The sequence below is a fragment of the Diplotaxodon limnothrissa genome, linkage group LG1 (assembly GCF_057381915.1).
Source record: "Diplotaxodon limnothrissa isolate DT_005_m linkage group LG1, D_limnothrissa_male_GT1.1, whole genome shotgun sequence".
Lineage (NCBI taxonomy): Eukaryota > Metazoa > Chordata > Actinopteri > Cichliformes > Cichlidae > Diplotaxodon > Diplotaxodon limnothrissa.
The window spans coordinates 14,794,849-14,819,358 of NC_140596.1; the positions used below are offsets into that span (position 1 = coordinate 14,794,849).

At 38.2% G+C, this 24,510-nt stretch overlaps 1 protein-coding gene across 3 annotated transcripts in view; it reads left to right on the top strand.

The window, feature by feature from the left end:
- Nucleotides 1–501: 501 nt before the first annotated feature.
- Nucleotides 502–24,510, top strand: part of esrrga (estrogen-related receptor gamma a) — a 161,979-nt gene continuing 137,970 nt past the window's right edge. For 2 of the 3 annotated variants that reach the window (XM_085369432.1, XM_085369276.1), the window contains exons 1-2: nt 3,182–3,313; nt 3,402–3,454. The gene's annotated coding sequence lies outside the window, so the exon portion shown is untranslated. Of the gene's footprint in view, nt 768–3,181; nt 3,314–3,401; nt 3,455–24,510 lie in introns of those variants that run through there. The other variant, XM_085369354.1, reaches the window with a different exon arrangement.

Here is a 24,510-nt window from a genome sequence, read left to right on the forward strand (position 1 = left end):
CTTGTCGAGACATTTCTCTTCTCTTCTATTTTCTTTTCCTCTTTTTTCAACATTTTCCTTTTATCCATATATGCTTAAATTCAGTGTTTTTCATCAGGTTGTTCTGTTGTTTCCTGTTTGTTTGCTTGTTTGTTTAATTATTTGCCCTTTTTTTAAAATAATTTTTTATTATTTATTTCATTAATCCATCATTTCTTCTAAATGTTTTTGTTCCTCTTCATTTTTTGCAAAGCTGGAACATATGGGAAGTTTCCACTGCTTCTGCTACAGCCTTACTGTAAGGCTGATACCTTACAGTAAAACTGTTTGCTTTTTCCCGCAGCAGCATTCTGGCTGGCTGCAGAACACTAGTGTCCTGGAGTGGCACATCAGTTTGGTCAGTTGATTCCTTCCTCCCCTTCCTCCCCTTCCTCCCTCCCTTCTTCTTTCTCTCACTTCCTCGTTCTCATACTACCCGGCACTTGAAAAAAAAAAGAGAGAAGCTCTGCTTCATGGCTTAGAGAATGTGCTCTGCCTCTTAGCTGCAGACCAAGAGAGGAAAGGGGAGAGAAAGGGAGAGAGGGAAAAGGAATGAATAAAGAGAAGAGAGAGGCAGCGACACACTTGCATCTGTTGTCCTGCGTCCTGCAGCCGTGAAGCAAATGAGAGAGTGCGAGAGAGACAGAGAGAGTATGCAAGGATAAGAAGAGAGAGAGAAAGAGAGAGGATCTCAGACAGCCGTGTCCTTGAGAACTGCACCACAACTCTTTGAAGAGAGCCGCGAGAAGGTGTGAGTAACGTGCATCTCAGCAGGACATGTGTGTTTGCAGTGTGTGTATCTAAGTGTGTGTATGCTTCATGGATATGTACAGTACAGTACTGCTTGTGAGAGTTAGTGTACGTATGTGTGTGTTTGTGAGTGTGTGTGTGTGTGTGTGTGTGTGTGCGTGTTTGTGTGTGTGTGTGTGTAACCTGCTGCTTGCACACTGACCTGCCAAGCTCAGAGTGAAGGGGGTTTGGCTGCCGATCTTCTCTGCTATTGTCTGCCTGCCTAAGTGTTGCTGACAGGGGATTATGGCAAATACAAAACGCCGTATGGACTAAAGAAACACACTGCCAAACTTCAGAGACGCACGCATGCATGCATGAAGCTCCATGTTGAGAGCTCTGTTTGACTGTGTTCATTTGTTTGTGTGTGTGAGTGATGTCAGTGGGTATCGTTTGTCTAGCATGCACATGCGTGTCTGTTCTGGTTAGTTGTCTATTTTCATTTCAAAACTGTCCAGATTAAACAGCTGAAATTTCACAGGTATAACAGTAAAATAAACATGCCCTTTCTCACAGTAGTGATCGTTGGAATAGTTTTGGAACCACCTGTAACTTCAGAAAAAAACCTTGGCATAAAATAACCTTATAGCTGAATACGTGCTTCAAATCCCAGCTTCCTGGACAGGTGTTGCATGCCATTCCCCTGCTAATCTTTCCATTTCTTGTCTGTCTCTGCTGTATACAAATAAAGTTAAAATGTCCAAAAAAACCCCCAAACTTTTACTGGACTCCTGTTCAGAGCAAACTTAAACTATTATTTTCCTGTTGTAGCAAGGGCAATCACAATAGCACTTCTATACACCAATCGGCATCCTGAAGACTTAATTTACAGACATTACATTTACCACTGGCTTGCAAATCTAAAGATAAATCTCATGTACCTGCTCATCTAATTCGAATTCAGTTTCTGCGCTCGAAATGTGGCCATGTGGTTTGGGGGGTTGTGTGTCCGAACCTTGTGAGGTCTTGGGAACAGAGCCAAGTGGTGTGACCCATTGAACTATTTGCAACTAATCATAGACCACAAGCCACACAGCATGCCGTAGAGCCCAGCTGGGTTACACTCATCAAAATATAATGAGAGACAACATGTCACTTATGTTTCTGAAGGCATTCTTGAGATGAATGCCATTACTGAAGACGTGTGCCACTTTACTGCTTTGAGTGCCAAACACTTGACGTTGTAATGCTGGCAGAAAGATAAAACACCCTCACCCTCTCACATTTGAAATGAAGTGGAACCAGAGGGACTATATTTAATACTAAAGGTAGGATACCATTACACCCTAATCTAAAAATGCACTGGTTGCATCATGTCTCATGAAGCAATGTGGCTATCCAGTATCACCTGTGTTTGATCATTTGCAGGATGTTACCACTGATCATACTCTCAAAGATATATTTGGATATTAAATTATAGCATAGTAAGTGCATACATGTCATACCTAAAGATGTGTCTCATTTCTCTTTCTCGCTGCACCAGTTATGAAAGATATATCAGGATTCATGTTTCCAGTCAACATCTGTGTTGTGTCATAAATTTTATACTGCACATGTTCATTTTTGAATTTAAAAAGAATCCTAAACTTAATTTAAATTGTCTCTTTTTAATGAAAATAAAATAAAAGATTAAATAACTTAATTAGCATTACTACATCCATTTTTGGTGGGTGTTTCTTCTAATTTTATTCTGCTCCAGTTTTTTTATCATAAAATATATTTTTAAAAATGTAAAAATGGGATGACCATGTAGAGTACTTCAGTGGATTATGATGTTGTTGTCTTAAAGAGTAACAGTAGTGTTACAACGCTGTTCACAGTTATCTGTATTTCAAGATTTTTAAAGCGTCTGTAAATAGGTTAATAACATAAAAAGTACTACAACGTAGCTTGTTCTGAAAGCAACTCTTGGGTAATATCTCAGCTGTATTTATTTCCCATTTTTAGGTATATTTTAGAATCATATATTTGGTATAAACACATGTTAATGCGGCATGCTTCTTATCATAACTAATGTGCTTTTAGGATGAATGAACTAAGAGAAGTAACAGGCAGTGTTGATGGTGTCCACAGTATATATTTAGACTTTAGAAACTATCCCCAGGGTGAGCCTGTAAGTGTGCAGAATGTACTGAGTTTGTGAGTGTGTGATCATAGTGTGTAAAAGTGTGTGCATGTATGTGCATGCAGTGTTTGTGTGTGGAGAAATGTGTTTTAAGCTGTTCCAGCCAACCAATTGAGGTCAGCCGCTCAATAATTAAAGCATGTCACTGGTTAGTGCACGAGTTGGGTCGACCAATCAGACGGACTGATGTCAGATCATAGTGACAGAGAGTCAGAGTGACTGTTAAAAGACAAGAGAATTGGAGGAAAAGGAGAGACAGAGCTTAGCACTTGGAGAAATGCAAAGTTTAACGATCGAGTGAATGACATTTTACATTCATATCAGCATTTTTTTAAATGTCTTTAAATTTACAGACCTTGTGAAACGCTGCTAGTCTCCTTGGTACTATCTTCTGCAATGTGTTACTTAATCCTATGTAATTCTAACAAAGCAGCGGCAGAATATAATTTTTTTTTTTACTTTATTACAGTATCCGCGGACTGAGCACACCTTACAGCAGTTACCTAAGTTGAAGAATATCAGGTAAGAGGATCAGTGCTATAAACTCAAAGTTAAAGACTAATTATATACTAATTATATCGCCAAGATAGGTACAGCTTGCACTTACAAGCTTTAATGTTTGGGATGTTGAAGCTTATACATGATACAAATATAAGCATTTCCTCATCAAGCAGTCTTTGGTATTGTTTCCTTGAGCCAAGAAATGACTAGGTGCATTTAATACCTATGAAGATTCATATTAAGTGGTATACCCATCATTGTAAAGTTAACTTCCAATGGTAAGTTTGGTAAATTTAACAGGCATTTACACATTTACTGATAAATCGTTAAGTCAGGGCTATAACTCTGGGTACAGCCATATACTCAGACCAGTTGCTCATAACATGTGGCCCCATAATCAGTAAGTTGTGGTTTAGGATCGAAAACTGGTCAAGAAGTTTATAGCAATTACCATCAGTGGTAATATATTCAACAATTTGTCATGTTTGTGCCCATTTGATTTGTTATGTAAAGTTTTGTGGATTTGCTAAGTCTTCTGTTTAACTATGCTGCACGTCACCAGTGTCAGTGTTGTGTAGTCTTCGTAAAAAAAAAAAAAAAATGTAGATACAATTGCTTTAATTACGTGACATCTTTACTATGTTTGCTAATGTTTTCTTTTCTGTCAGTCTTTTGCTACTACCATAACGTTTTTCCAAGCAGACTTTTATATACCAGTCATCAAAATGTGGATATAGCTCAGGAGTTGTAATCTGATCATAGACTGAAGCCTGATGTGAGCTTCTATTTATCTGGAAGCCTTCCTGGGTGATATGAGGTCCTATTAATACTCTATGCAGCGGTTGCTGCCTTCCAGCCTGCTTATATGTGTACACACACATGTACACACAACGCAGTCCCAAAACCAGAAAATCATGCACACAAACACCAGAGACTTGAGACGTCTCAAACACTAAAGGCTGCACTCCACTTCAGGCCTTCATGATGTCATTGGGAAACCAAATCATTAGTGACATCAGTGCAAACAGGAAATGAATTCAAGTGTAAACAAAACAATTTGTTGGTGTTTATTGTGATCCCTGTTTTTTTAATTGTTTTCCGGCTTCTGTGTTCATGTTTAATATTCATTGTTTTCAGTTTGGTTTCCCTATTTTTCTTGTGTTTGTTGGGTTGAGTTCCTGATTCTTGTTGGATTTCTTTATTATTCCAGTTAGTTCCAGTTAGTTTGTAACACTGAGTCTGTGGTTCCTGTTTCTACTCTATGGCTACTCTAGTGATGAGTTTCAGCTTTGTAATCCTGTTTTGGCTCATGTCTTGATTTTTATTATTTACAGTTGTTTTAGTTCCCTCAGTGTTCCCTCATTTCTGCTTTCATGGTTAGTGTGATTCGTCATTTGGGGTATCTCAATTACTTTGAAGATTAGTTTTCTTTCATGCCCTCTGTTAGTTCTACTTCACGTCTCTTTCCTGGTTCCCTGATTGATCTCACCTGCGTAAACCTCTGCACTCTATTTTTGACGATTGTCTTTTTTTTCTGTTGTTTTGTTTGTTTCCTTTCTGCCACCTTCTTCACAGTAATACAGATAGAGAAATATTTTTAGGAACATCATTCAATTCTCAGTGGTCAACTTCTGCATCTTTAGTTACTTCTTCCTCTCAGCCTTTTGTTTCAAGTTGTTGAGTCTGTCCACTGGTGTCTCTCTGTTCTTTGTAAGCCTTCTGTATAATCCTTTCTATGCTTCTCCCAGCCAGAAGTCCCACTGAGATCCTGTAGATTTAGACAGAGGTTGATCTCATGATTAGTATTCAGCTGTCAGAGTACGTCAGTCAACTTTTGGAGGCCCCTCTCAATCCTCACCCTCCCACTATCATTCCCCCATTAAAATCTTAATGTATACCTCTGCGTTGTAGCATATGCCCATGTGCATGTGCACCACCTAAGGATGTATAGTTTGTTGCCACACGATTCTGAAGAGAGAGCCTGTATGCATTAATGTAGATACATATTCAACATTCTCCTGATTTCCCAGGAAGTTGCCCTCCATCATCTTAAATGACATGAAAAGAGCCGGAGACAGATATATGCATGAATTAATTGGCTTGAATAGAAGTATTTAGAAGCCTAATCCATGGGGATTAACGCAAGGCGCCCTCTTCGGATTTAAGCTTCTGTGCATTTTCAGCAGAGGATTGTTTTATTTCACTCTATCCTCCTCACATGCCACCACCTTTAGATCTTAGTCAGTGAGCCTTTAAAAAGCTGTCAAGTGTAGGATTAACAATGTAGAAAACCACTAGACAGCTAATTGCTCTAAAAACCTTTAAAAGTATATAATGATGATTTTTATTGTAGTTTGTTTGAACTCCTGGGTTGCTATTGATTGTCTTTATGTTGTATGCGAGCAAAAATATTACTTTTTATTTCAGGATTAGTGCACATATTTTAACAATTTCATGTGCTATAGTTCAATCCAGAATTAAAAGCACTATATTAAAAGTTTTTTTGTTGTTTTTTTAAATCGGGCTATATACAACTGTAAAGAATAAAGTTTGGCACTAGTTAACCGAAATTCATTTGTAAAAGTATTGCTATGTGGTTTGTATTCACAGTCCAGGCTTCATCAGTACAGTGTTTCAGAAAACAGTGATATTGTTTTTTGGCAAACGCTGGAAAACAACTGAAGTATAATACACTCACTGGAAAGAAAAAAGAAAATATAATATTAATATTAATATAATATTACAGCTATACTGAGTCACTCTTTGTTTTTATTTCCCATTTTTCTTTTGCACTCTATCTTTTTGCCTTTACTTTCCTCATCTCACTTCAGTCATTACCCTCCCCTTTTCTCTGCACCTGTCTCTCTCCCATCACCCATTTCTCATTTTCTTTCCTCTTCCACGCTTTTTCTTCTACCCTTTTTCTTGTCTCTTGCCTTCTCCCTCTTCCCTCCTTCATTTATAGGCTTTGCACTGTGAGTCTATGAGATACTGAGCAGATCAATGCCTATAGATTGGCTCATTGGAAGCCATTAGTTATGGGTTTTTATAAAGCTAGTCATTATTGTGCTTAATCTTGCAGAAAATTAAATTTAGAGTTGTGTACAGTGTTTTGGTTAAAAGTTGTTGATTTTTTTTCTGCTTTCACTCACTTACCAGCTGCTATTTTCTCGCCTTTTTTGCATTTATTAGTGTGTGTGTGTGTGTGTGTGTGTGTGTGTGTGTGTGGGGGTGGGTGCGTGGGTGTGGGTGGGTGCGTGGGTGGGCACGCGCTTAAAGCACACTAGTGTCACTGTTAATAAGCCATCATGCATCCCGGTCATGCCAAAAAGCCCTTCAAGAAAACTGCCCATACAACAACATAGCTTGGCCACAGTACTGCACGCGTACTGCATTTTTTTTCTTCTGGGTTGGCAAATTTCTCTATTCTTAGAGCCTCTATATTCAATATATTCAATGGCTTTAATAACTTTAAAAGTGATGGTGGTGTCATTTTTTTTTCACCCAGCCACTTTGCTTTTGTCTTTTAAAAAGCATTGTGGCACCGTCCAGGTCCAGCTTTAATTTTCAGAATTAGTCATGAACTCTTGGACAACACTCTCCCTATTCTCTTATATGTGTTCCTTGCCTCTGTCTTGCCAGACAAAGCCCACCCTATTACTTTCTCCTCTTTACACTTAATTTATCAAACCCTTCAGTATTCCACTCTTCAAGCTCCCTATATGTCATTCTTTTTCATCCCTAATCCCAATCTTTTTCACCCACTCTTTCATGTCTTTCATCAATGTGTCCTTCTGTTTCATTCCCTGTCTTTCCCAGTTCGCCCATCCCTATTTCTTTCTTCTGCACTCCCTGCTTGCTTCCCTGTCCCCTATCCTTTACTTTAACCCTTTTGCTTTTCCACTGCCCTGAACACCTTCCTCCTCCCCCTTTCTTCACTCTTTTCTCATCGTCAGTTCCCTCATCTTTCCATCCTAGTCCCTCTTTGCTCCCCCCCCCCCCCCCCCCACACACACACACACACATACACACAACCACATCCTCTCTAACTAAACAATAGATGCCTTGAGCTCTGAAAGATCACTTCCCACCCCAGCCCAACACCGTCAACATTGCCCACCCTCCTCCTCTCCCACCCCATGATGATATGCAGAATAGAGCAGCAGCCTTCTTTTGTTTAGCTTAGCGCAAATGAAAATTGCTAATCAATTTTTACCCCCTCTTATTTCATGGCATGTAGTTCCTGCCCCTCCCCTGCCAGCTGTCATTGTGTGGTTGTGGCGCAGGGCTGAAAGCTTCATTAGCAGGAGGACAGCATGTTTTGCCCCTCAGCGCTGTATTCATGGAATTACCAAAGATAGGACATTGCCTGGTGTTACTCGGAGAATTAGTGCAAATAGACATTACCTTGTGTCTTATGCCTTTTTGTCAGAAGCTTGGTATACATTTTTGAGTATTTTATTATGATACCAATGCTTTCTGAGGCATTGGTTTAATTGCTAAACCTATTTACAGCTCTTTAGCCGCTGTTGAGTAACATCATCAGAGCAAACATAACTGAGCTGACTAAGCAAAACATGAAGTTAAAAATAATTCAGGGATATAATATAGTCTGCATAGTATTTCTGATCAGTCTTTTGTAAAGACATCCAGAGCACAAATCCTCCACTCTTCTTTCCATACTGGATTAATTTCAGCATTGCAAAGTGTTAAATCAAGCAAATCATGAGCAGCAAAATATCCCTTAAATTTTAGCTCACTTCTCCTTTTTCTCCTGCGCTGACATTCCCTATCTCTCTTTCTCATTCTCCTTTTTGCTCACTCTCTTTTTGTTTCACTCGGCCTTTGTGCTGCCTACTGAATACTTTTATTCTCGAGAGCTGGACTATGCAGCATAAAAATGTAAAAATATCCAGCAAATGAAAGCCTTTATGCTCTGAAAGAACAGCCATGCCTTGCCCAGTAGAAATTGCTAGGGTGTGTATCCCATAGACTAACTATGCAGCCATCCAGGGAACATGACCAGCCATGTAATGGGCATCTGCTGAAGTTTTGTTGTTGTTTGCTTTTCTTTTGTTTTAGTTTTTGCTTGAATTAGACAAGGGAGATCTAATTTCTTACAGTAATCTATAAAGGTAAGGAGACCCTGCATGAGTCTTGTCAGTATTATGTGACAAACTAAGACAATTAACAACAAAAACATGTTATTTAATAGCTTAGTTTTGAGGCACAATAAGGTGCATTCATGCATTAATGTTAAGCAGATGATATTCCTTAATATCCAACCCCTGATTAGATAGTATGAAACACCGAGGGTTTCAATATTTACTCAGAACTGTTTTGAATGTAAATCCAGCCAGTATTAGCATGTAATTATTTCAAGGTAGCCATTACAAAGTTGCTTTTTCACTGGTTATGACTGAGCACAAGATGCAGCTAATGCAGGTAAAAAGCGCACAGGTCAAAGGTCATAGATGGCCAATGGTAATCTGATGGGAAAAGTGTGAGAAAGGGATGGGACTCTTAATTCTTAAGTTCGGTAGTGGTCCTTTCCTTCTTCTTTTTCTCCATACTCATCTGGTCACCTGCTGTTTAATTCAAACAGCAAAGCATTCAGCCCTTCATGTTCAGGTGTGTGTGTGTGCGCGTGTCTGTCTGTGTATTTTTCTATATCTGTATGTGAAGCCTGCCCTAGTTTAAGCTGTCGGTTTGAAAGTGATAAGGGTCGCACATGATCTTATGTCTACTGGGAAAAACAGTTGCAGCCCCTTGTGAGAGAATATTTTCCATAACCACCTATAGCCAAGCTCAAATCCACTTACAGTAAACCTATGCTTAATTTCACATACAGCACAACCTCACATCAAGCATCTTGAGCCTTAGCATCACGACAAATTTTGTCATCTATTACTTTAGCTTTTTACCTAATATCAATGTAAAGAGATTTTCAAAGAAAGATCTGACACGAAGAAGTTTTGACAAAAGAAAGGTGCTCTGTTTCCAGTCTGCCCATACCACACATCTGGATTAGAGACAAAACAGGTGGACAGGAAAACAACAACCCTGAGACCAAGATGATTTTTAATTTGCGATCAATAACTTGTCATAACCTGTCATTTTTCATCCTTTTTGTGTAATTATTGCGATTTCTTTTTCTCAATGAACTTCAGTCAAAATAATAAGGATTCAAATGGCACACTTTTCCCACCTTGTTCTTGAGGCGTCAGTATGTGTGTCAGACTTATCTTCTCTCTCTTACTAAGTCTGCTGGTTGACTATAGTTTTTCCATCCTCTTTTATTAATAGCTCAAGGGTCTGTTTGTCAACCCATGCTTCGGTGTCTGGTTGCCTCTTGGGTACTATTAATAACTCCAGCAAAGACAAATGTACTGATATATTCAGTCTGTGGATAATAAGATCTTACTGTCTTAATTCAATCAGAATCCCTTCGTCACAGAGACCAAAGTAGCTGTCAGGTGTGTGAAAGTCTTGGTGTGTAAGTATAGTAGCATGTAATCCAAGGCATTGGTAGCCACTTGTTAATTTCCTCCTGGACTCAGGATCATTTACCAGCCTTAGTATTTTCATTGAAACCAGACCCCACCAATCAGATCATCCTATGAGCATGTACAACAGAAAATATCAGCAGAATAGAATTTACGGTGTCCTGATAATATATACTTTTCTTTAACGTAATCATAGATATATTTGCCATTTTAGCTGCACTAAATCAAGATCAAGGTTCTTTTCTATTTAATCTACACAATGTGTGGTTTAATATTTAATGCAAACAAGAACCAGGCCTATTTCCATAAACTTTTACACAATGCACACAGCTGTTTTAGTAAATAGAGCTGTTGCAGAGTCTGTGTGTAGATAAATTTCACTCCTTAGAAGCTTTGGGTGCTGATATGGAGAAGCATGGATATCGGTTTTCAACCACAAGGACTAGTTAAATTTTCCGACTGTTATATCGTAAAACACGAAAGCAAAGAGTCAAAATCAATCTGATGACACACTCACAGATTTCTGCTATAATCTGCACAATCAAAGCCATTACATCTGTTTTCAGTGTGTTGTAAGCCTTAACTACCCAATAATATGTAGAAAGTTCCTGATGTTGCTCTCTTTGAAGTAAAATGAATAATTCTGACCTTCCTATGTTCCCCAAGACTATCTGTTCTCCCCTGTCCAGCCAAACTGAAGCCAAATGATACACCAGATCACAACCACTGATAATCAAGACCATCTTAGAACAGAGGCAGCCATTGCAATTCTCTCCCCAAGGACCACCTGTTATTACAGAGCTGAAGTTTCATATTCATACATTACTTGCTATGGCTGTTATGGTCATGGAGGACAGTTGAACCATCTACACACAGACACACAAACACACATACAGAGGGTATGTGTGTAAATCTAAATATGTGAAAAGAAAAACAAGTAAGAAAAAACAGATATACTAACTCACTATCATTTTTAGTATGCTCAGAACAGGCCAGTGGCAGCTGCATCTCAACATTCTCACACTCAGCATCACCTCTCTTCCAGTGTGTATGTATGCGCAGGTTGTAGTGAGTTCTAGCAAGTGCGAATGTGTGTGTGTGTGTGTGTGTGTGTGTGTGTGTGTGTGTGTGTGTGTGTGTGTGTGTGTGTAAAAGTGAGAGAAAGAGAGAGTGAGAGAGTGCAAGAGCTTGCTGCAGTGTGTTTTGAGCCCAGTGGAAAAGCAGGAAGAGCTGCTAATCCGTGTGGCTGGCCGAGCAGAAAGGCCATTCATATTTATAGCTGACTGAATCACATTCTGTCATACAGATGTCCAATACTAAGACCAAGAACAAGAATAACTTCAGAACAAAATAGAAATATGGGTCTGAAGGAAATTCAGACCAGAGCTGTATTTATAGCCTGCTGAGTCACTCTGTGATACAGATGACACTTTCAGAAGAAGGAAAACTCCGCAATCAAGCCAAAATGCAGTATGGCATGTCAGATGTTTAAAACCTGCATGATAATCTGCTGAATCACTGGGTCATACACTGTAGTATAATATGAAGTCACTATCAGTGATTTGTGAAAGCAGCACATATGTTTGAAGAGCGAAAGTTTTAAAACTGAAAAAAAAGTAGAAGAAAAAAGGAACGTTGTCACTAAGACCCTGTTTAGGAAGTAATAGTTCAAGAATTTTTAATTGTAGTTCAGAAACAGCCACTAAAACGTACGAGAATAATTCAAATCAAGTGTTGAGCGTGTTACAATAAAAGCAAGCATAAAGTCAGAAATGGCTGTTAGAGGAACATCTTGAAGTAATTTAAAACTGGTTTAATCCCTTAGCCAAAATGGTTACTATTTTGTGCAAATGTGAAGTTTTGGTGGGCACAGACCACGTGCAGTCCTGTTTTTCCAAATGCAAGACATGGGTGAATTCAAGGACATAGGCCAATAGTCGGTAGCCAGTCTTTGAGAGGTAAAGGGATATTTTTAACCTGCTGTATCACACTCATACAGAGGTAACAGGGGCAGAGATAAAACTGGACAGCAATACAGAGTCTAAAAGTATACTGAGACTGTGTGTAGTTATTTTTTAGCGTTAAGGATCACACCCTGCCACTATAGTTAATGCCAAAAAGTAAAAAATCATAGGGCAAAATTAATGTGTGTGCAGAGTAAATTATGTCTTATAGCATTTTCAGAGGCAAATCTGCTGCTAGATTTATAATACCTATATCTACATGTAGGACCCTTGACTTTATTAAAAATAAAACTGATATTTAGTTGGTTGGTTAATATTGATTTAGTATGATGTCATGCATTCAGTGTGAATTAAATCTGAATTAAATCTGAAAAGTGTTTCAGTGAAATTTCACTGAGTGCTTTTTTCATTTTACATATGAACAACAATAGCTAAAGCTATCAAAGTTATTTTAGTTTCAATGCTAGTATAAAGACAACATGTTGGAATTTTGAAGTTATAATTTACCACTTAAATTAAATTAAACTAAATTAATACATCCTTGTGTTTATATGTGCAATTCATCTAATAGACAATAGTTGTCAACAGATGTTTGTCATTCTCAGACAAGCCATCTGTATGTAAGTAGTTATATACTTTGGCATGCGTTTTAGTAGCTCCTTGAAGATATATCTATTGTCTGTTCAGCGTGGTAGTGTGATATATTTTGTTGCTCTTAATTCTTTATGAATCTTCTTTATGTAAATTTACAGAAATACAAAATGTTCAGCTTTGGAGCTGCCATTTTTGAAAAGTGCATCGACCACAAAGTAATCTGTTTATATCATTTACAGGATACATTTTTCTTTTGATTGATTGGTTTATGAAGTGGACTAAATGACTCCTCAATAGAAATTCACATTTATTTTGATTAAAGTATTTATGTGAAGCCTTTTTAATCTAAATGGGCTTTAAAATTGATTATGATCACAATCTAATCACAATATCAGAATCCATGTCTCCATCATGATTTCATACCACTCTAAAGAGTCTGTAAAGTTTTAACTCTCAAACAATATTATATGTCTGCTAATGTGATACTTATGGTTCTTTAAAACATGATCTTTTGAGAAGTCATTCATTCAAGTCATTTTAAGTCCAGTGACTTCAAGTTAGGACACCTTGCTAAGTAAAATTTCAAGCTGCATTATCCTGAAATATTTATATTTTTCTTAATGGGACACTATCACCTGCATCCTTTTAATCTCTGTATGATGTTTTACAGTTATAGGCACTCCCTAATGTACAATACAAAAACTGCAATGTCAATTTGCTTGATACTTTTTCCAGGTTTTTTTTAAAGCCAGGTCTTTTGTTTGTGTGTGTGCTTAGCTTACATGCAATACTTCTATGTGTGTCAGTGGGAGATCTTCTCGGATACAAATGTTCCCCTCAAGAACTGAAACCAAAGAAAAGTGTCTGCCTCTAGATGCGCTCTATTTGTAAAAAATTATTTTGCGTTCACCCACATGCCTCTGCAGTGTCTCCACTTCTGTGCATGTGTGTGTATGCATGTGCACGTGTGTGCGTGTTTCTGTGTGTGAGCTAGATTTATGGTGGTGAGTCCTAGTTTCAAAGCTGCCATTAATTAGCTGGAAGACACTATTGTCAGCATTAAACACAGATTGAACAAGGCGATCCAATCAAACAAGAGCACGCACACACAAACACACGTCCGCACACACACATTCAGTTCATATATTATTTAACTGATGCTCATATTATTGTTAGAAAGTGCCAAGTTGAGTGGAGCAATAAAAGTAAATGCACTAACAATACCCTTGAGGAACAACACGGAGAGTGATTCAATAACTGTTTTATCTTAATATGTTTGTCAAAGTTAATCCATATGATTGTTGGTAATGCAGCTACATGTTGGAATAAATAGGACTAGACTAGAAAATTCATTGCATGGTATTTGACACATGTGATTTATATCAATAAAAGGCAGTAAGTGAAGCGGTTCAAGAGGATAACTGTTAACAACACTCTAGAGAAAGACTCATACATTCACTCTGTTTGTATTTATCTGTCAGCTGTGTCGGTGGGTCCTTGGGAGAGAAGGAGAGACGCATTCAGATATAAATAGTACCACTATTTATATCTGTACAGGAGAATATACAATACTAATATATGTATTCAATATGTAATATTGTATTGTAATATATGTATTCAATTTTCAATACCTCACACTACACCAAAACACAATTTTGTGGTTATACTCGCAATCTACAATATTTAATGTCTGCAGTTGAAGTGTTTTTTTTGTGTGTGTGTGTGTCCCTCCTCGCTCCCTTGAGTATTCTCACCTCCTCAACCTCTCTCAACCTTTCCACCTTTGCACATTCCCCTCCTGACTGAAACTAGGCCTCCTTCTTTTTTTCCTTATTTCCTCTCTTTCTCCCATTACTCTGACTCTTGCTTGTGTTCACTCCACTTTTTTCTTGTATAGATATTCCCTCTCTCTTCTTCTGTATTGAGATATCCCCTCACAGCACCCCCAGTGACCCTTTCCATGACCACTGACCTCAGGGGTAAATGCAAGGTCCCATCTCACCATGAAATAAAGACATTAGCTTCCTCCCACTGTCTGACCCCGCTCACCTGCCTCATCTTCCCTCACCCCTTTGTCTGTATCCCTCTCCCTAAATCCCCTCTGTACCACCTCCTGTTCTGTTTTCCTTTGCTTCTTTTCAGCCACTATCATCGTTTCCTCATTGTTCCTCCTGTTGTCTGCCTGTTTAAAAAGTTGCTGCTAAAATGTAACTTTGGTATTTTCAAATTGAAATTGTCAAGTTTTTTTTACGCTGTCACACTGTCTATAGCTACACGATGATGTGTTGATATGTATTTCTCTGGACATTGCACTCTAAAACTAAGATGCTTTGCTCCCTATCGCTCCTTGTTTTTATTCAGAAGTCTGAATCCATATACTTCTGCACTTACTTTTTTACTGATGGGCTAAAAGGTTTTTGTTTTTTTATGCCATCATCTTGATTTTCAGCAGATGCATTGCTTAATGAATGGTTTTGTATAACTCTTCTTATTGTGGTAAATGGTCAAAAAGATGAATTGAATGAACACTTTATCATTTTAAAAAGTCATTTTTCTGACTTAGTGCTTTAAAAATATATTTGTCCCAAAATCTAGGTTGTGTTGTTAATTATAAGGATAACAATATTATACTCTTATACGCTATATTTTGCAGCAAGCTAACAACAAACTCTAAATGACTTGGAAAGATTGTAAAATATGCTAAACATTTCCCTGAATTATACTTTGAAAAGAAAAAAACAGTTTTCATCATTTTTGAGGTTGATTGTGAATTGTATTCATGTGTAGTTGGGGGTATATATTTGCTCCTTGAGGATGAGCTACAGTAGCTTTGTAAGTTTGTGTGGCTCCATCATTAGTGTGTTAGTTTTTTATCCACAGGGTAAAAAAAGTGTTCCCATGAGAGTACTGTTCTTCTCTCCCTCATTCCCTTGTTCCTGAGAAAAGGAGCGATGGAGAAAACATTAGTCTAGAGCAGTTGTTCACAGCAGCAACCCAAGTCAAGCATGTCACCTGCGTGTACTCCTTTGCTTTATGCATATTCATAACTTTTTCCCATCTCAGTATATAGAACACAAAAACAGAAAACAGCGTACATACCTCCCTCTTTTCTCACATCTCCTCTCTACTCTAAATCCCTTTTACTTCATACTAAAATGCTTCTTTGAACTTTACAGAAAGCAGAAGAAATTTACTTTTGCCACTGCAGAAAAAAAGTAAATGCGTTAAAAGTGCAAAAATGTAGCAACACAAGAAAACAGCTTTGTGTCCAGAATCCTTCCAGTTTATTCTTTATGTAGTGACCCAAACTGGCGTAATTTAGCAAGCAGCAAAGCAGCAAAGCATAGACCTCTTTCTTCCTGCTAAAACATCCTTCCAAATTATAAGTGCATAAACTGAGTCTAGGTTTTTCCTTGTCCCACTCAGTCACATGTTTTGTTTTGCTTTCTACAGCTAGTAATCCTCTGGTGAGTTTGTCCTTGGCCTACTGTCTTTTTAAAGCAGCAAACAGTCTGGGGAAAAAAGCCCTGTGCCTTGTGCCTTCTGGCAGCTAAAACCCAAATTTCTCATTTAAATTTTTCCTCTGGCAAAAAAAAGTCAGTCCAGCTAGCTTGTGGGATGGCTTACATGTTTTTCTGCAAGGCAGTTTAAAGACAAAAATGCTGTTTATAAGCCCAGAAAACATGTCAGCTGAAAAACATCATAGCCCATGCTCCATACTGACAATTTCAGGAGGATGAATTGTATCAACAAGCTCAGTGTTGGACATTCACACACCTTTCTTCAGAGAGGGCAAAAGGTGTAGCACATATACAAAGAAAAAACAGTCAAAAATGTAATTTGAGGACTTCTATGTTGTTGTCAGTCTTGATTTTTGAAGCAAACATTTAAAAGCAAAGGTTAGACTTAGACTAATGATTAAACAAACTATGAGAAAATATGTATCAATAATTAAGGGGACACTATGTGCAATGGTGGTCTGCTGTTAATTTTTATGTCCTATATACATAAATTAATCATGTTTGAGGTAAATAGAGGAATAAAATATGTGCTTATACTTAACCAGAAACTTCTCATATGCCAATTATTTATTCTTCTGTGGTAACGTCACCTTAAAAATAAATCTTTTTGTATTGTTAGGCTGTGAATTTCTGATGCTTTTCACATAGAATTTCTCCAAATTAGCGAAACAGCGCCCCTTCAGCTTATTGGGAGAAGTTTTTCACAGTTAGTCGGCTAAAGAGAAGCTAGGTGAAAAACACCAATGCAAAAACGTGTTTAGTGTTTACTGTGATAGGTGAAGAACAGGAAGACAGAATGTGAAAGCGTGAGGAGGAAGAAGGGGAGAGAAAAAGGCGACTAGTAACTCCTAGTCTTAATAACTTAGCTAACATTACACAGTGCCTGTTTGAGACTAATTAGCTAGCACCCCTTGGATGAACAAAACGAACAGAAAGCAACTGTTGGATTAAAGAAAAACGAACAGAAAGAGCGACTTTCGATGACTTGATTTAAACTCCAGTAAGTTTAAATTCCGGGTATGTGGTGAGCCTATGCTCTATTTACCCCACTCACTTTTTGTTTGCACAGTATTTGTTGAAGTATTTTGGATGTTGGTTGTTTATAAAGTGTAAATTCTTCATAAATTTTGTTTCTTTATGAACGAATCCATGAAAAAACAAAGAAAAAAGATATATTGTTTAGTTACGTTTTACAAGTACAAAAAGCCATTGTTGTTTTAATGTAGCTGGTCTTTTATTGTAGAAATCATTTCCTTTTTTACTAAACATTTTGCATTTTCCTTTGTTGGTTTCATACTCCCTGTCTGTTTTTCTGTTCTTCTTTCTGATATTGCCTATGTTTTTCGTTTATTTAAGTAATTTTTGGCCTCTATCTGTGAAGGGCACTATGCAAATAAATATTGCTTCCTTGCATGCCTTGCTCAGCACCATGGAGAGAGCATGCTTGTGCTTTACTTGTATTCGGTTGGTATCTTTAAAGAGGCATGGTAGTTGTTTACTATTTGCTTAATATTAAGTAATTATCTTTATATATATGAGATTTGGTAGGATTACAGATGATACATAAATATGTGTGGACATAACTCAAATGTAGTCAGTAAGTGTTGTATTGTTTGTTTTTAAGTAGTCTTGAAAGTAATAGTTTTGTGTAAGGCAAGGCAAGGCAAGTTTATTTGTATAGCACAATTCAACAACAAGGTGATTCAAAGTGCTTTACAGAGACATTAGAAACAAGAACAAATAAAAAGCATGATTTAAAATTGATTAAAACAAGCAAATAAACTAACTAACTAATTAACAAACAAACAAACAAACAAACAAACAAAACAGTATATAAAATCAAAACAGATAAAATCAGAACAGTAGATAAAATCAGTAGTTAAATGTAAGTTTTGAAATTTAAGCTTAAAGTGTGGATTTGGTGCTTTATTCAAATGCAGCTGAGAACAGGTGAGTCTTCAACCTGGATTTAAATAAACTGAGTGTTTCAGCTGATCTGAGGCTTTCTGGGAGTTTGTTCCAGATATAAGGAGCATAAAAGCTGAATGCAGCTTCTCCGTGTCTGGTTCTGACTCTGGGAACTGATAAAAGACCGGATCCAGATGACCTGAGGGATCTGGATGGTTCATACTGGGTCAGGAGGTCATTGATGTATTTTGGTCCTAAACCATTCAGAGCTTTATAGACCAGCATCAGAACTTTAAAGTCTATCCTCTGACGGACAGGCAGCCAGTGTAAGGACCTCAGAGCTGGACTGATGTGGTCCACTTTTTTGGTCTTAGTGAGGACTCGAGCAGCAGAGTTCTGAATGAGCTGTAGTTGTCTGACTGATTTTTTAGGTAGACCTGTAAAGATGCTGTTACAGTAATCAAGCCTACTAAAGATGAATGCATGGACTAGTTTTTCCAGGTCCTGTTGAGACATCAGATCTTTTATCCTTGATATATTCTTGAGGTGATAGTAAGCTGACTTTGTTATTGTCTTAATGTGTTTTTCTAAGTTTAGGTCTGCATCCATCACTACACCCAAATTTCTCGCCTGGTTTGTGGTTTTTAGATGTATAGATTGAAGTTCTCTGGTGACCTGTAATCGTTTTTCTTTGGCGCCAAAGACTATTACCTCAGTTTTGTTTTTGTTTAGCTGGAGAAAATTGTGGCACAACCAGTCATTGATTTCCTCAATGCATTTACCAAGAGCCTGTACAGGGCCTCGGTCTCCTGGTGACATTGTGATATATATTTGTGTGTCATCTGCATAGCTGTGATAGTTTATTTTGTTGTTGTTTATAATCTGTGCCAGTGGGAGCATGTAGATGTTAAACAGAAGGGGTCCCAAGATGGAACCTTGGGGAACTCCACATGTGATACTTGTCTGCTCAGATGTGAAGTTACCTATTGATACAAAGTATTTCCTGTTTTCTACGTATGTTTTGAACCAGTTTAGTACAGTTCCTGAAAGACCTGTCCAGTTCTCCAGTCGTTTGAGTAATATGTTGTGGTCAACTGTATCAAATGCTGCACTGAGATCCAGTAAAACTAGGACTGACATTTTTCCACTGTCTGTATTCAGACATATGTCATTAAACACTTTGGTCAGAGCGGTTTCAGTGCTGTGGTTCTGTCTAAAACCTGACTGGAAGGCATCGTAGCAATTATTCTGTTTTAAGAAGTAACTGAGCTGTTGAGAAACTGCTTTTTCAATGATCTTACTTAAAAACGGGAGATTTGAGATCGGCCTGTAGTTGTTCATTTGTGTCTTGTTAAGATTGTCCTTTTTCAGTATAGGTTTGATTACAGCAGTTTTTAGTGATTCTGGAAACACACCTGATAATAAAGAAAAGTTGACGATCTGTAACAGGTCTGACTCTAAAGTCTTTGAGACCTTTTTGAAAAAACTTGTTGGCAGGACATCTAAACAGCAGGAGGAGGAGTTCAGTTTACCTAAGATGTCCTCCAGGTCTTTGCTGTTAATAGGTTGAAACTGTTTCATGGTGTTTAAACAGTTTTTTGGTGGACACAGTACATATCCTGGATCTGCTGTTGATGTACCAATTGCTTGTCTAATTTTTTGGATTTTTTCAGTGAAGAATTTGGCAAAGTCATTGCAGGCCATGGTCGAATGAAGTTCAGCTGCCACTGACACAGGAGGGTTTGTTAGCCTGTCAACTGTAGAAAATAAGACCCGAGCATTATGGCTGTTTTTAGTGATGATGTCAGAGAAGTAGGACCTCCTTGCATTCCTCAGTTGTAAATTATAATTGTGAAGTTTCTCTTTATAAATGTCATAATGAACCTGGAGGTTTGTTTTTCTCCATCTGCGCTCAGCTTTCCTACACTCTCTTTTTTCTTTTTTCACCAGTGTGGAGTTTCTCCATGGAGACTTTTTCCTTCCAGAGATAACCTTCACCTTAATGGGAGCAATAGTGTCCATTACATTTAACATGTTAGCATTGAAGCTATTGACGAGCTCATTGACTGACCCTCTGGGCAGGTCAGGTGTTAATGGGAAGACCTGGTTAAAAATTGCACTACTGTGTTCAGTTATACACCGTTTGTAATGTAAAATTAATGTCATGTGTACTTGTACTTGGGGTGGCTGTGGCTCAGGAGCGGAGCATGTTGTCTGGTAATCAAAAGGTTGTTGGTTTGATCCCTGGCTCCTTGCCACCTGCATGTCAGAAGTACCTTGGGCAAGACATTGAACATCAAGTTGCCTCTTATGCATTTATTGGAGTGCGATTATGTGATTTTTAGGTCAAATCTGCTTAGGTGTAGAAAAAATACACGTATGTGAATGTATGTTCTTGTAGTAAGAAGGCACTTTTGAGTGCTCAAATTGAGTAGAAAAGCACTCGATAAATACAAGTCCATTTGCCTTTAATTCCCTTTGCAATGTAGTGTTTCAAAGTTTGGGCAGTTGAACGGTTCTTAAAGGTATTTGGCTGGAGATGCAACATTCAATATCTTTTTTTAAAAAAAGGTGGAGTTGGTGTTGTTCCATTTCCACCAACAGGTAGAGATGCTCTCCTGTCATTGATTTAAATAAATTGGCCTTTTTATGTGGGTCCATTGTCAGAGCAGCTATTTGAATCCGTATCATCCTTAGATATGTACTTAACTTTGTCAAAAGTTCACATATGAAAAAAGCTTTTATAAGTACCTGGGAAAGACCTACTGCCTATATGGTTACATGACAGGCTAATGGTATTCTTATGGAAGTGACTTAATATAGCATTTATACTGTTTGTATGGTGTATAAGAGAAAAAGAGAAGAGGTATGCTGCAGTCAGGGTTGTGGGAGAGATTCTCTAGCTGTGTGTTTGATTTGCTTTGGTTTACAACAGATGGGCCTACTGCGACCCACAGGCAAATACATGCAACCCCCTACCCCAACCGGGTTTACACACATATACACGCAAACACTTACACATGTATACAATGACTGCAGATAGAGTATATAACAATGATGTTGAGAATATACATTGTTGATTTTGTGGTTAATGGTAGGTCTTTGTCAGAGACATAACACAAAGACAGTCATCTACTTTTGGTGCAGACAGATCTGCAGATATACTAATATTTGTGTAGATATGTATAGCCTAGGGGATGGTATCAATATTTTAATCCATTTTAATCAGCTAAAGTCAAAGAGATAAAATTTCAGTCCTTTATTTCCTTTACTTTACATCTGTACACCTCAGTCTGCTTTCAGACTGAGTTAGCTTTGTAAGAATAAAAAGAAAAGCTCTCAGCAAAATAACTAAAGGTTCTTCAACACTATTGGAACTACACTCGGTACAACAGGATTGTATTTTTCTTACCTTAGTGACATACTGGGGCCACTCATACTGGCCAGTTTTTCCAGTTCAACACTATTACACTAAAGGCTCTGATCTTGGATGGCGTGGGTGTCATGTTGAGACAATTTGTGTGACCTACAGACACACACCTTTAGTCCATGGACCCACAGGGGAAGACATAATTCACACAGTTAACATGTCAAATAACGCTGAAGGTCAGCACAGGTCAATTGGAAAAGAAAAGAAAAATGAAGATGAGGAGAATAAAGTGCAGAGTGGAATTTAGGAGAGGAAGTGAGTAGAGCGCTTAAAGAATAAAGACTGAAAAAAGTAAGACAGAAAGAGAGAGTTAAGTGAAAATGAAAAGAAAGAGGACAAGGTAAAGAAAGGAGTTAGATTACAACATTTTAAAATCAAAATCTATAGGAAAGAAAACGAATTCTGTGACCTCTGTATGAAGGCATCGTCCTCGTCATCTGCATATAGGGCTACATGGTATGGACAAAATCTATTGGATGACAATATTAAAACATCTGTCGTTTCATGTTATACTCTCATCTAGTTTGCAAATGAGAAGGTGCTCAAAATAAACCTGACTCAAACATTAGACCAGGCATTTTCCTGTGGCATGTCTTATAGTATTGACTCAAGAAAATAATAGCATATATTATAACTTATTTCTATAAATATATGGTTTTGTGCATTGGTCACTCAACACTCAACTCCAGGTACACAACGCAAAGCCGAAAACGCTTCACCAAGTCGAGTTGTCTCGTTTATATTACCCGTGTCTGGCCAAAGTATTGGAGGAAATCGTAGCATACTACACTGCAACAACAGACATGTCAACAAGCTAAACAACGCATCCCTGTATCAGCTAAACAGTGCACTTCACCCAAGACTGGACACTCTGTAGTCGATGTTTGCAGACAGGCTAGTTTGCTGACGACCATGCAGGAGCAGCAATGAGGACACAGGGAAGCGCTTGCGTGACTGTGTGGGGTCAGCTAGTGTGTTACTATGGGATAGCACCAGCTAAGGCCCATATTTATTTCATTTTGATTATTTAATTTAAGTGTAAAAAGAAATAGTGCTTAAAATATGAAATAAGATAACAAATGATTTCTTATTATTTTATGTGTGATTTTGGTCATATCACACAGCCCTATCTGCATAGCAGATACTGCCTAAGGGAAGCACGTATAATCTAAACGGAATTTTCAATTGGGGCAAGTGATGTTTTTTTTAACGGTTTAACTACTGCTAGCTTGAATGCCTGTGGTATGTAGCTGATTAATAGAGATGGGCTGATCATATTTAAGACTGAATTTAAGATTGAAGCAATAATTAATGGTAGGACTTCTTTGAGCAGTCTTGTAGAACGGGGTCTAAGAGACATGTTGATGGTTTGGAGGAAGTAATTACTTATTTAGTAGATTATTTCCTATGTAATTTATTTTAATGATTTTTTTTTTTTTTTTTTTTTTGCAGATTTTTGGTTTGTTTTTTGTTGGGTTGGAAGCAGACATAGTCTCTAAGGGGGTGGGGTTTTGGGGAGACAACAGGAGTTTTTGGAGTTTAATAAATTAAAAAAATTCCTAGAAATGAGAACTGTTCTATCCAAAGAGATAGCGGCCATCTTACCTAACAAGACCAGGTTTTCCGCAGATTGTTTCCCAATTATCTTTAAAGCCCATATAATTTTTTTCACATCAACTGAATTCTAAATTCTTACCATCCAAATTCAAGTAAAAAATGATAGCTACAGTGGCTGCTGTAGGACAAACAACTCTGGTTATTTTTCATCTGTAGTGAGTATAGGCTGTCAGTCCACTCTTCACCTTGGCTGTCAATACATGTCCATGTCTATTTGCTCTGGAGGAGACTGTAAAACTCCTAAAAAAAAAAAGAAGTCCATTAAGAGTGTATATTCTAAGGAATTCCTCATGTGCACCATTGAGATCTTCTGATGTACAGTGGGGCAAAAAAGTATTTAGTCAGCCACCGATTGTGCAAGTTCCCCCACCTAAAATGATGACAGAGGTCAGTAATTTGCACCAGAGGTACACTTCAACTGTGAGAGACAGAATGTGAAAAAAAAATCCATGAATCCACATGGTAGGATTTGCAAAGAATTTATTTGTAAATCAGGGTGGAAAATAAGTATTTGGTCAATAACAAAAATACAACTCAATACTTTGTAACATAACCTTTGTTGGCAATAACAGAGGTCAAACGTTTACTATAGGTCTTTACCAGGTTTGCACACACAGTAGCTGGTATTTTGGCCCATTCCTCCATGCAGATCTTCTCGAGAGCAGTGATGTTTTGGGGCTGTCGCCGAGCAACACGGACTTTCAACTCCCACCACAGATTTTCTATGGGGTTGAGGTCTGGAGACTGGCTAGGCCACTCCAGGACTTTCAAATGCTTCTTACGGAGCCACTCCTTTGTTGCCCGGGCGGTGTGTTTTGGATCATTGTCATGTTGGAAGACCCAGCCTCGTTTCATCTTCAAAGTTCTCACTGATGGAAGGAGGTTTTGGCTCAAAATCTCACGATACATGGCCCCATTCATTCTGTCCTTAACACGGATCAGTCGTCCTGTCCCCTTGGCAGAAAAACAGCCCCATAGCATGATGTTTCCACCCCCATGCTTCACAGTAGGTATGGTGTTCTTGGGATGCAACTCAGTATTCTTCTTCCTCCAAACACGACGAGTTGAGTTTATACCAAAAAGTTCTACTTTGGTTTCATCTGACCACATGACATTCTCCCAATCCTCTGCTGTATCATCCATGTGCTCTCTGGCAAACTTCAGACAGGCCTGGACATGCACTGGCTTCAGCAGCGGAACACGTCTGGCACTGCGGGATTTGATTCCCTGCCGTTGTAGTGTGTTACTGATGGTGACCTTTGTTACTTTGGTCCCAGCTCTCTGCAGGTCATTCACCAGGTCCCCCCGTGTGGTTCTGGGATCTTTGCTCACCGTTCTCATGATCATTTTGACCCCACGCGATGAGATCTTGCGTGGAGCCCCAGATCGAGGGAGATTATCAGTGGTCTTGTATGTCTTCCATTTTCTGATGATTGCTCCCACAGTTGATTTTTTCACACCAAGCTGCTTGCCTGTTGTAGATTCACTCTTCCCAGTCTGGTGCAGGTCTACAAAACTTTTCCTGGTGTCCTTCGAA